This window comes from Maniola jurtina, chromosome 1, assembly GCF_905333055.1.
Source record: "Maniola jurtina chromosome 1, ilManJurt1.1, whole genome shotgun sequence".
NCBI classification, from domain to species: domain Eukaryota; kingdom Metazoa; phylum Arthropoda; class Insecta; order Lepidoptera; family Nymphalidae; genus Maniola; species Maniola jurtina.
Genome location: NC_060029.1, coordinates 15,377,985 through 15,392,429, shown reverse-complemented (window position 1 = coordinate 15,392,429; position 14,445 = coordinate 15,377,985). Strand labels below are relative to the sequence as shown.

Genomic DNA, 14,445 nt, shown 5'->3' with positions numbered 1-14,445 from the left:
TCGTTTTGTCTGTGTTAGTCATGTTTTACATTAAAATATAGATAACAACTTATGTTTTGTTTGATAATTGCATGCACTACCCGTGTTATTATAGTCTGCCCATTATATTTATTAACTAGCTGATACCCGCGACTTCATTCGCGTGGATGTAGGTTTTTTAAAATTCCCGTGGGAACTCTTTGATTTTCCGGGGTTAAAAAGTAGCCTATGTGCTAATCTAGGGTATAATCTATCTCCATTCTAAATTTCAGCCCAATCCGTCCAGTAGTTTTTGCGTGAAGGAGTAACAAACATACACACACACACACACACACACACACACACACACACACACAAACTTTCTCCTTTATAATATTAGTGTAATGTGATGATTGTACTATTCCGAAATAACTATATAAAAATTAGAGTTTATAGATACTTTGACGTAAGATTTTTTACACTTTTATTACCTGTTATCTCCCAAGGCCACCATCCAAACTTCATGGTTGCTGATCGTTCCTCCTTGTTTTGGGGACAATACGCAGAGAAACTTTCAGCTTTTTATAAAATAATGAGGCTCTTAGTCCAGTATTTTTGTGCATGCATTGGTTATACCTGTATTTTTTCGCGATATTATTTGGTGAAGTATTCATCAGTCTGGATAGTAGACAAATTCGGTAATCTCCCTGGGATAATTTCGGCCAAGTTAATTCTTGATAAGAGAAGTTTCGGGGATGCTCTTCATTTTTGCTCTATTTGTGTTGGTCACGTTAATGCGTTATTAGATAAGTTTTTCCCTATGCTGTTATGAATGTACCTATATCTTGTTTAATAATTACTAATTATTTATTATTAAGATGATCTACGTTCGTATCTTATTAATTCTGAATGGTTGTACGTATCCTTTTTATTAACCCCTGACCCAAAAAGAGGAGTGTTATAAGTTTGACGTGTGTATCTGTGTATCTGTCTGTGGCATCGTAGCTCCTAAACTTATCAGCTCTTTTCTACTTACTGTAACCTTCACTTGTCGGGAGTGTTATAAATTTTTAATTTACACTTGTATGAAACTTAAACTTTTAAAAAAACTTAAGTACTTATTCCTTAAAAAAATAACCGGATCTCCTAGAGTTCTTACCTAACCTTTTTTGTCTCATTGTTTTAGAAGAAACTATAAAATTAACCATATAAATAGTCAAAATGCAAGCAAGTTAAAAACATATTACACCTCAATGAATGTAAAGTTTAACTAACCTAATTATCTAATTACTCAGTCAAATTAACGAAAGAGATAGGTACTCTTACCTAAATCTAGGTTAGAGGTGTCCCCCAGTTAACCCCTAATCTCCCCCAGCGTATGTTTCGCCGCGGGGGCTTGTTAAACTTTTTACATCATCTTTTCTCGGGACAGGCGGTTAAATGGCCACGCTATAAGTCAACGCTAAACGAGGAGGATATATTAACTGGAGTTTAAGATTAGTACAGTTATCGTGGCAGATATTAATCGAAAGATTTCCTTTATGCACCCAATATCAAAGAATTAAATGGGGGCGCTTAATTGATGACCTAGGCGTTAATTAGTCAAAATAGTGAAAATAAAAGAGTAAATCAAAATAATAATATTGGTAGAGTTGGGATAAATTACCTATATCTTAGGAATTAAGTTAAAAGTAAGATAACTACAAAATGGGGTATCATATGAGGTGTTTTTGATTTATCGTGCAAAATGTCGAAAAAAAAAATACCCGAGTACGGTTTTTATTTTTATTTGATGTTTTTGAAAGTATTTCTTTATATAAAAATATAGATAAAAAACGATCTACTAACTGTTCAAGAAAACTTGATGAAGTTAAAAATCAATAGGTACGTAGTAAATCGCACACTCGCACCCACATCAAACATATCATAAATATAGGTACTTAGACAGAAGCTAGTCCACTAGGGGTGATCGATTCAGGTGATTCATCGATGATAAATTAACAATATCCGCTTCTTTCAAAAGGTACCTATATCGGCGATCTTTTATTAGCTTTTATCGCCTTTATAAAACCATTTAAGTAGTGAGGAAACTAAAAAAACAGGATATCGGTTAAAAATATTGCTTGGAAGAATAATAGGATGTAAATTTTTGCATTATATATTATAGATAAAGTAAGTAAATCCAAAATCTAAATAAAATTTATATCCACCTACCTATAGTTTATAAACATTGTGGTAGGTAATCAATGATATTATATTTATGGAAAAAAGATACGTAAACCATTTTACACTTTTTAACCCCCGACCCAAAAAGAGGGGTGTTATAAGTTTGACGTGTGTATCTGTGTATCTGTGTGTCTGTGTATCTGTGTATCTGTGTATCTGTCTGTGGCATCGTAGCGCCTAAACGAATGAACCGATTTTAATTTACTTTTTTTTGTTTGAAAGGTGGTTTGATCGAGAGTGTTCTTAGCTATAATCCAAGAAAATCGGTTCAGCCGTTTAAAAGTTATCAGCTCTTTTCTAGTTTTCTTGTAGAAAAGAAGGTTAGATAACCCTTAGGTTCATAATATTCAAGTGTCAATTGACAAATGTAAAGCTGTCAAGATGGACGTTGCCTAGATATAGGTACATAATTATTTATTTGAAAATGATTTGTCGGGGGTGTTGAAAATTTTTAATTTACACTTGTGTCTTATTGATTGTCAATTGTTGAATTTCTAAGATAATAATGAAGGCAATGGTGATTATTAATTACGTTAGCTAAAAACTAAAGCTGTGAGTGTTCCAAACGCGTCCTGCCCGGCTAGCATGGGCAGTAGATAAATATTATATCCCCGATTATATCCACTGATTTGTATGACATCAGTGGATATAATCGGGGGATATAATTTTTATCTACTGCCCATGCTAGCCGGGCTGATCTGAAAAGAATCCCATAACAAACTCAGCTGGTTGTATATTATATCTTGGTTTGCCTAGACATTACATTTATTAATATGTTCTTTAAATAAGTACATTATCTACATCTATAAACAAACTCGTATTGAAACCATCCAATTTCGGCGCAGATAGCGATCATCTCTGCCTTTTTATTTATTGCCAAGATATCTAGCGCGCTATAAATTAGGTGAATCTATAGATATCGCTCCTATCTTGTGATGTTGCGATATGCGATTTATTAACATACGCCCACATCACGTATCGCATGCGATACCGTCCCGTTAAAATATCGGGGCTGCCGAGATATTAGTCATCGATAAAATAATTCTCTCTGCCTTTGACTTGACTGTGCTTGGCAGTGATTTGTTAGATAGATTGATAGAGATTTACAAAATGTGCGTGTGTTTATAATTCTTTCTAGGTAGGTAGGTTCTTATTTTGATCCTAAAATAAAAAGTTGTTCAAACAATCTATTTTTTAACGCGTGCCTTTTTATAAACTTATGATTTTGTCTAGTCTGTTTGTCAATCTTTGTGTCACAGCCGTTTTTAAAATCACCTATAAAGTTGCAAAATCGTAAAGTATGCACAATTGCTAAGAACAATTACAATGCACAATCACTTTGCAATTGTGCATTGTAAGGTCTACATATCCTGAGATGCTCCGGTGTCGGAGCGAAACGCGAAATGTGTTCTGGTGGATTTGTGTGGTGTTGCGTGGTGGTACTTGGGGCTTGCTCGGTGGCTTTTCCGGCATGCTTAGCAGTAGGAGGGCGGACGGTGCATGTCGCTTGCTGCATGTTAGGTATATCATACAGAGGCATTTTTCAACGGATTATAGCGAATTAAGGCTTTTATTCCTTGGATATCATGGACTTTCACAAAGTAACGCACAAAGTAAAGTATACAATAACAAATTATTCGAAAACTTTTCGAATAAAAACTATAGTTTTGGTATGATCTACAGACTACATCACTCTGTATAATGACTACGCGCTGCCGCAGTGAATTCCTCAGATCCGACAAGAAAGTATCAAATATTAGCCATCGAACACACCTGAAGGCAGACAGGCTGGCATGCGTGTGAGAAGGACGGACCCAAACAAACAAACTGCACCTTACACACACGAAACACACTTTTTCCACAACGTATCCCGTATTCCGTGTGCGTAAGATCACAGATCGCATAATTTGTAATTCAAAAACTGCATAAGTAAATTTGCAACGGTGCGCGAGATAACATCGATTCGTACGTTAGCAAGAAACACATTTCAAGAGAAACATGGTCGATGTTGGGGCCCGAATCGAAAACAAAGCGTTGTGACATCGAGATAAGGATCGATTGGCTCGCGAAACGTCGCACCAAAACGGGCCGAACAAATTATCGATTCATAAAAACATCGATTTTAAAATATTACCGAGCAGCTCGCGCGTCATTGTTGCATTTTTGATAGGGTGGCCAAGTATGTTAGAAAAAGCTTTAAGGGCCCCACACCGTGCGTAACTTTGCAGCTGAGACAGCGTCGTTCTTACTTTGTTCATACTTTTCCCCGGAATTTTGAACCTTATTCCCTAGACATTAAATCAATCTCAGTATTAGTCGGTAGCAAAGGTTTTCGTGTAGAAAAGTTTTGGCCGAAGTGATGCCGAAAATTCTTAGCCGATCGTGAATAGATCCACACCAACCATTAAGATAATGATTTGGTATTATAAATATTTATAAATTCGCTGCTTATTTTTATTGACATATATTAAGATAAAAAGTAGTTATAATTCTACGTGAAATCTCGCCCGATACTCGTAAAATTCCATGCGGGGAGATTTTACTTAGATTGTAAATGCAGGTAGAAATCACTTAAAATTATCTATCTGTGCTGACGGATGGGACGGATAGCCGCCTCACAAACGCGTTCCGGAACAGATTTCCGGCTAGGCGGAATTAGAAAACGGTTGATCAGAAAAATCTCATGTAAGTAGATTGTCTACTTGATTTGACCTATAGAAATATAAAAATATTTAGAAAGATTTTTTATAAACAAGTATTTTTTTAATCTCCGACCCAAAAAGAGGGGTGTTATAAGTTTGACGTGTGTATCTGTCTGTGGCATCGTAGCTCCTAAACGAATGAACCTCTACCACTGCTGGACACTCTCAAAGAGCACGCCACCATACACAGTCGTCCGCCTCCCTCATCCACCTGCTCCCCGCCACCTTCTTCAGGCCATCGATTTGTACAAATATATCAATCAAACAGACATCAGTCTGTGTGCGACCACTGCTGGCCCTAGGCCTTTCAAAGAGCACGCCATTCACACACATTACGTCGAACGTTCTTACCAACTTTTTAACATTATATACGTACCTACTGTTATAAGGCACATCAACTAACTAACACAGTCCTCCGCCTCTCTCACCCACCCGCTACCAACCTTCTTCAGGTCATCGATTTGTATAAATATATCAAACAAAAAGTTTAGACATAAATTACATGCATAGTCGTAAAGAATACATGGCCACCCCGCGGCTGAGTCGCGTATCGTCGTATCACGCTCGTACGTCATGCGATATCGCGCGATCGTCGCGTCGTCGCACACGGCGAGATCTCGCCGCGATTCGCGTCGCGCAGTCATTCATTTAGCTGGATTTATATCATATAATTGTCGTGTGTTTAAACACTGGGACATTCATCAATCTTGTCTTGTCGAGCCGTTTCCTATACTCCAGGCTATTTTTCTTTATGCCAAGGTTCAAAACCAGTGGAGGTTCAATGAAATAAACTTGCCGATACACAAGGTGAAGAGTCCATAAAATAAAATGTATCTATATTATTATTATAGCAGAGACCTTTTAATGTCTACCGCAACAGGTGAAATTCCACAAGTTATAGCTTCAGTATGGGTAAGTAAAAATATAAATCTATAACCCTAATAAAATGCATGAATGTTTCTAACTGACTTGACCAATGTGGCGATAAAATAACTTAATTTTCCGGCATAAAAAATAGCCTATACTTATAACTACTTTTTGTCCCGGAAAATCAAAGAGTTCCTGCGGCATTTATAAAAACTTATATCCACGCTAACGATCTCGTGTTTCTTAAATCTCTCTAGAACTTTTTAAATAATCCTATAACGGCATGTATTTACCAGGTTTTCAACATTATAACATAAACAAGTTTTATAGTGTACTAGTATAGATTATAGCGAGATGATATTTGTTCAAAGCTCGCAAGCCGCGGTCGGGCGCTGGGCGGCGCTGGGCGGGCGGGATAGGCGGCTGCTGCGGCCTGATAAGGCGCTTGCACTCTGATTCACTGTTATATTGACGCACTGCTTTATAGTTTTTGTGGTTCCCTTCATGATTGACTGAGGTTAGTGCAGCATTTCTCAATCCAAGAACAAAAGGAAGTGAATTTTTTTAAACTAGCGCTTGGCTGCAATTATACCTGCTGGCAAGTGATGATGCTGCTAAGATGGAGCGAGCTTGCCTAGAAAATGCCTATTCACTATTCAGTCTTGACTTAAAGATAGGTAGGTATCTATTCAAAAGTGGACGGGTATATGATTCCTTCATGATTGACTGATGAATAATAAGCAGTTTGTTGCAATACCTCGAATCATCATAATCAACCCATCACCGGTCCACAAGGGTCTCCTCTCAAAATGAAAAGGATATGGGCCATAGTCCGCCACGCTGGCCAAGTGCGGATTGGCAGACTTCACACATCTTTGGCAAAATTATGGGGAACTCACAGGTATGCAGGTTTTCTCACAATGTTTTCCTTCACCGTTAAAGCAAGGGATTAATTACTGAAAACGCACATAACTCCAAAAAGTGGGAGGGTTGAATCCCCGACATCTGGGATAGGAAACGGATGTCTTGACTACTAGACTATTGGGCTCCTTTTTTTAAGTAATGTGAGTCCATTTTAACTCACTACAGATATAAAGTAGTTTAATTTTTGTGTTCCAACTCAATATAGGTTTATTGCGCTATGCAAATGAAATGGGGACGAACTATTTTTACTGTATTGCATCCCGCGATCTTTGTACGAGTCTCGAGCTATGCATGGACTTCGGAAGAGGGTATTAAATCGCTTTATTAGTCTTTGCTGACGTGTTATGGCGTAAGATACAGGCGGATGCCACTTTCCAAGAGTAATTTCATTGGTAATATATTATGCAACCAATTTAAACTTATCTGTTATTCGGTTCATATTATCTTGGCAATTTAGTAGCTACTTCTATGTAATCGGGGTTAGGGCGCCAATTTCACCCGGAAAACCCCCGCGCTTACCCGGTGCGGGCAGCGCGGGTAACGTGCGGGTGTGTGAAGCGTCCCCCGCCTCATATCCCGATCGTCATCTCGACCTGTCGCGTACAATAGTAACACTTATTACTAGCACTAGTACTACTTAGTGCAAACTTCTATGAAACTAGTACTACTTAGTGCAAACTTCTATGTATCTAGTCTATGTTAAAAATAGCTATGTAATAGCTATTTTTAACCCCCAACCCAAAAATAGGGGTGTTATAAGTTTGACGTGTGTATCTGTCTGTGTCATCGTAGCTCCTAAACTAATGAACTGATTTGAATTTAGTTTTCTTTGTTTGAAAGGTGGCTTGATCGTGAGTGTTCTTAGCTATAATCCAAGAAAATCGGTTCAGCCGTTTGAAAGTTATCAGCTCTTTTCTAGTTACTGTAACCTTGTCGAGGGTGTTATAAATTTTTAATTTACACTTGTATTACTACAGACCAAGACCGTTTGTTTGAGAACCATCCGTTCCTTACACTGCACCGCTCTTAGGTAGATATGCATAGAATTTGTCAACTTTTGAAATTTTTGACGTAACCCTAAGGACTCTGGCATATCTAGGAAGCTCATACCTTGTCCCGTATCGCGTCTGGTGTGAAATATACGGGAGGCGCTGTTATCGGCTTCGCGCACGCCTCTATCTCTCGCCGCGATAACGCGCTGTTGACTGTACCCCCTCGCGCTACCCCCTCCGCACCCCTATTCACCCCTCGCCACCTACATCGCTCGGACACTGTGTACCTTTTAAACTGTGGCCTCGTAAAGAAACCAACATTGAAAAGTTTTGTTTGAAACCATTTGGAGAAGTCTTAGGCATGCAGGTTTCTTCACGATACTTTCCTTCACCGTTAAAGCAAGTAATGTTTAATTGCTTAAAACCACACTATCGAACCCCCGATTTCCCTATGCAGTGATGCTTCTTCAATCTGCATGCGTCTGTAGTGGTTCTTTTGGATTATAATAAGGATCTATGCGAACCCAAATACGTAGATCCTCCCGCAAACGATTCTACTAAGTATGAAATTTTGACGTTTAGGCCGATTTATTAGCGAGAGATGTTAGTGATTATTTGAGATCGACTTCTAACGTACTTATTCCAGGTATGGAGGAAACGAAGAGGCCAAAATCGGACACCTAGAGTCGGCTACCGTGGCGTCCAGATCATAGCGGCATAAAAGCACTGCTTACCCTAGTTGTAACAGCCCTGCCCATTTTCAATTTGACTTGCTACTCAGTAGGTAAGTTCCTACCTATTGAATGCCTACTCTGACTTCAAACCTGTGCACGCCACTGCTGAGTACCCACCCAGTTACCGACTTGGTTCAATGTCTCTTATCAATCACTGATAAGCATAAAAATAATAAGCAGCCACCCTATAGCCACATGGCGTTTGTTTTATCACAATGTACGTTATCACATGCAGGCAGGAGTCTATCGCGCGGGTTTTAGCAAACATTTCGACGTAAGCTTCATAAGCACAGTTGCTTGCAACTATGAAGAGTTTTAGCTTAGAGCTAAGATTAAGTTAAAAGCGCTAATGCCGTTGCTCAAACTTTATTCATCAAATAAAGTATTTAAGTATAATAATTGTACTAGTACAATGTGTGTAATTTTGTTTTACCTACATAATCCTTAAAGTTTGACAGATCTAAATCCTTGTTTAAAAGGTACTTTTCCACGGGGAGTAATATGAAAGAGGGCCTGTTATTTTTGTTTAGTGTAGAGATTTTGTAAACTAAATTAGCCACAATATTTAATTTATTCTTCATAATATAAACAGTGACAGGGCCCGGCAAACATCGAATTTGGGCGTATCTCATGTACAAAACAAGTGTAATTAAAAAAATTATAACACCCCCGACAAGTGAAGGTTACAGTAACTAGAAAAAAACTGATAACTTTCAAACGGTTGAACCGATTTTCTTGGATTATAGCTAAGAACACTCTCGATCAAAATACCTTTCAAGCAAAAAAACTAAATTATAATCGGTTCATTAGTTCAGGAGCTACGGTGCCACAGACATATACACAGATACACACGTCAAACTTATAACACCCCTCTTTTTGGATCGGGGGTTAATGAATTTACCTACTTACTTACTACTAGTATTAAATTACCTACTTTCTTAAGGCTTTTTTCCATTCTTCTTTTTTAAACAAGTCTGCACCGAAGTATTTCTTCACCCCTACCGAACACATATGAACAAACGTGCTAATGTATCCTTAATTCATCTTATTTGACGTCGATTGCTCTAATGACACAACACATTACTTACTCGCCCCTTGCTCGCGCGAGTAGATACCCGTGATGAATGCGCACTTACCTGGAAAGAAAGAAAATTTATTTGAAAATTGATACCCAAATAATAGCTGGCTGGGTGTTCCACGAAACCGTACGCCTGATTTTGATTTAGCGTTTTCACACTAACGACATACATGTCGCTAGACATTAAGAAGCTACACCCTATTTTTAACCGCCGACCCAAAAAGAGGGGTGTTATAAGTTTGACGCGTGTATCTGTGTATCTGTCTGTGGCATCGTAGCTGCTAAACTAATGAATAGATTTTAATTTAGTTTTTTTTTGTTTAAAAGGCGGCTTGATCGAGAGTGTTCTTAGCTATAATCCAAGAATATCGGTTCAGCCGTTTGATAGTTATCAGCTAGTTACTGTATTTACTGAAGTTCTAGTTACTGTAACCTTCACTTGTCAGGCGTGTTATAATTTTTTAATTTACACTTGTGTGCATGGAAAATTATGAGCTAAGTATACTTTAGTTTTCCTTAGTTTGCTTAAAAGGTAAACAAGTAGCTTCTCGCTGAAATGCGTAAAAAGCACTATACGTGGTAACATTGCTGTTGAGATGCAATGAAATTATGATAAGAGTTAATACGGAACCCAAAAACGCGGCGAAGGTCCAAAGCGCCGCGGCGCTATTAAATGGGCCTATGGCGAGTTTGGACCTCCTGGACGCAATTTGCCCTTACGCGTTTCTGAGATTTGTTTATCTTTCAAGTCAGCAAAGAAAAACTCAAGTAAATATAGGTACCTATTTTCCATCTCTCCGTCAAAAATCGGAACGAATTTGGTAAGATTTTACTCAGATATTTCCGCCGACTTTTATTCTAAGGCTGGTAAGAAAAACTAGAGGCGGAGAAAATCAGATGCGGAGAAAATCAGAAGGTTAAAGGTTTTCGTCTTGCAATAAATATTTAGTATGTGATCTTAGGTTACTTTTTAAACAGAAACAAAATAAAATAACCTTCATTTAATTAACCATAATCTTTTTGAATCAAGAGAATGCAACAATCATGCATGCACGCTTTCTAACGAGTAACGACTAATTTGTAGCCCCTAGCTGCCATTACGGGCCCACCCGAATATTTCACTCGTAATCGATCTAAAAATCGATTTCGACTCACTACATTTATAAATATTTCACTTATCCGACTAATCTACTCTCTTTCATTATTCTAATCGATACTAAAGCGGCCGACTTGATTTACTGTAAATCGATAAAAATAATGAATTGTTTTTCGGTAGATATTCGATTCGTATTCGATGTTAGTTATGAAGGTTCTAATTTTCCGATCGAATAACATATTATATTGATAATGGGCCTAAGAATGGGTATTATAATTGTGTTTGTAATAAATTAAGTAGGTACCTACCTACAATTATTATCTGATTGAACTTTGAATTAATAAATCTTTAGTCAAATGTCAATACGCAATCGAAGAGACGAACTCGTCGATGGATAATAACTAAAAACCGGACAAGTGTGAGTCTGACTCGTACACGAAAGGTTCTGTACCATCGCACAAGATATACCTAATACCAACCATGATGATGGTACCATGATGGTCGGTATTTTATAATTTTTTAAATTTGCATTGCGATCATTTTGAAATTCGCCATTTTGGTTTATTATTTGGTGTTATAGCGGCAATAGAAATAGACATTCCATGAAAATTTCAACTCTCTATCTATTACGGTTTGTGAGATACAGCCCGCTGACAGAGAGACAAACGGACGGACAGCGCTTAGTAATAGGGTTGGCATCCTTTTGGGTACAGAACCCTAATAAAAACAATATAAAATGTTGAGTAATTCATTATGGCGATAAAATGGCCTAATACATGTAGGTGTATGCTAAATCTATGCTAATATAGAAGATAAGAAGCTACAGGGAGATAAAGGAGAGGATATTAAATAAATTAATTCTATAAGTATAATAACATACAATGTTGTTGAGGGCCTTAGAACCAACTCCTAGATCTCTTGACACTTTAAGCATCAAGACCTTCGTAATTAATAAAAGCTGAAAATTTAAAGCACAAGTAGGTACAGGAATAAATCTAAAAACCGCGAATTTGTGGTTACATCATTAAAAAAAAATTAAAATGTGTTTCAATTTTCAAAATAAGGTAACTATACCAAGTGGGGTATCATATAAAAGGGCTTTACCTGATTTTTACTTATTTTTATGTATAATAGTTTTTGATTTATCGTATGTTGGAAAAAATACCCGAGTACGGAACCCTCAGTGCGCGAGTCTGACTCGCACTTGGCCGGTTTTTTGACGCTCGTGCGAATTAGGGCTTAGAGTCGTGGCAGCCTCCTGCCAACTTTATAGTGGCAGGGCATTGCCACTTTTTAACATCTTTATTACCTGTTATCTCCCAAAGCCACCATGATCCAAACTTCACAGTCGCTGATCGTTCCTCCCTGTGTTAGGGACAATACGCAAAGAAACTTTCAGCTTTTATAGAACAACGAAGGTCTGGCACGCGCTGATTCTCTCTCTAACAGACATATTTGAGGAAAAATCTTTTTCAAAATTCAAGAATAAATGAAATAAAAAATCTAAGGATAACTAAAGTTATACACTATTCATCAAGTGTGTTTAGACCCTACATCGCCCTACCTGCACGTAGGGGTGGTCCAATGACACAGGAAGCTGTGAGAGCCGGCGCGTGCGCCGCCTTTTGTGTTCAAGGTGCTCTCCATACATTGTACACTTCCTGCTTCTACTTCAGCTATATTGGTAGCACGTGCCCATACTTTGAGGTGGTTTGGGTTTGATAACAATGCAAGTACCTCACTTGATAATGACTAAATTTTTAGTCAAATGTTAATATACGCAATCAATGAAACGAACTTGTTGATGGAAAATGACTAAAAACCGGTCAAGTGCGAGTCGAATCAGTGTCGCACAGACAGACAGACAGACAGACGAGCAGCGGAGGCTTAACAGGGTCCGTTGGCATTCTTCGGCCACGGAACCCTAAAAACAGAATATGATTTTATTCAAATAATTTTTTGTAAGATGCTTGCAAATCGCCATGTAAATCTGCCACTTGCAATGGTTCGGAGAGCCCATCCCTCAAAGACGAACCAGCAAGAAACTCAGCGGTTGCTCTTTTAAATGCTAAAATAAATATAGATAACGGGCCAAGTGTGGATTAGCAGTTTTTACACACCTTTGAGAATAGCATGGAGAACTCTCAGGTATGCAGCTTTCTTCACGAATTTGCATGTAGGTTTCTCTCATAGACTATCTTACAAATAAAACCTACATGTAAAATATCAAATATCTAGGCAGCAGTTTGAGTAGATACGTTGATTAATGTCAGTAAGAGTGGTAACGCACTCATCCGATCCGAATATATAAAAAAACTCGGACCACCGGATATAAAAAACTCGGACCGGATTCGGATATTCTGTCTGAATCCGAGGTTATGCGAAAGCGTTCAGACAAACAGTAACGGCTGCTTCGATCCGAATTTCTCCCGTACATATCTATGCTCCCGAATGACGGGACTCGGATGACGGAGATAAATCGGATGATGGAAGTCGGAGCTAGTGCGTAAACTACCATACAAATAATTCTATGACTACTTCGGAACGTATTTTCACGGATTCGGATCGGATGCAGTGCGTAACCGCCCTAAGTCAGTTATAGTTATAATATTACAGTTGATATGATATGACTCCTTATAGTTGAAGATTTTGAGTTCTCAGTAGGTAGAATTACAGTAGGTAGGACAACAGTGGCTCATAAAATATAGTATTCGAGAAAAATATAATTTTATGTAAATGGCTGTTTATTATTAGGTATCTTCTGTTACTCGCTACACATTTTTTTTGATAATACATCTCGCGATTAGGTAATATGATATCTACAGGAGAATGCTGTGTAGCCAGTGAGTTGTCGTAGCTAGAGAAGCAATGTTTCTCATAATTGTTTAGACCTGACTGGTGTAATTGACGCTGGATGCTTGTCTGTCCTCAAAACACTTACACAATACACACATTGTTTTTTTTCCGTTAACCCCAAAAAAACTAAAAAAATTGGTTGTCTGTAAAGTCGGTTTACTGACGATAGTTGAACGTGACAACAAAGGCCGATTGTGCTTCTTTGTCGCTCGTTCCGCGCTCTCGCTTGCACTTCAAGCCTTACATGGAACGCCTCAGAGCGAGGTAACGCCGCATGAGTCATGTTTTTTCGTGCGTGCAGCCGGCTCTACCGAATTATAAGACGTTGTCATGTCAAAAATAATGCAAACCCCTATTTTACCGAGTTAGGGGTTGAATTTTCAAAAATCCTTTCTTAGTGGATGCCTACGTCATAATCATTTCTGCATATCAAATTTCAGATCAATCAGTTCAGTAGTTTCAGTCAGTTAGTCCGTTAGTTTTTCCTTTTATAGCACGAAAATAGAATTAACATCAGCAGCATTATGCTATAATAATATACCATATGACATAATATTGTGAAAATAACTAAAATACATAAATCTGGCAGTTTCTATGTCTGTCAGCTGTCAAATCCTTTTAACCGCATATGCAAAGTCTGTTCGATAAACTTACGCCTTGGTTATCATTAGGAGCGGGCACTTTTCACCTCTGTATGTGGTTTCCTACTCTAAGATCCAACTCAATGGCTATAACAGAGTCGTTATCTATCGAAATCCAATAAAACAAGAAGTCAGATGCTATCTGTGTCATCTGATATGTATTAATATCTAAAGGTTTGTAGAACATGTCATTTATATGTAAAATGTTGGGATAATGTGCCAATATATCATCGTAGCTAGACAGATAATATTCAATAACTCATATTTATATTATGCTCATCAGTAATTCTAATTTTTACGACAGCGAAAAAAGAGGTTCTATTTTTAAATTTTGTTTATCTCATGAAACGAGCATATCTATATGCTCGTTT

The 14,445-nt window shown here is 37.8% G+C and overlaps 1 protein-coding gene across 7 annotated transcripts in view; it reads right to left on the bottom strand.

The window, feature by feature from the left end:
- LOC123866471 (zinc finger protein ush) overlaps window positions 1–14,445 on the bottom strand; it is a 240,163-nt gene that overhangs the window by 63,353 nt on the left and 162,365 nt on the right. The window lies entirely within an intron of this gene.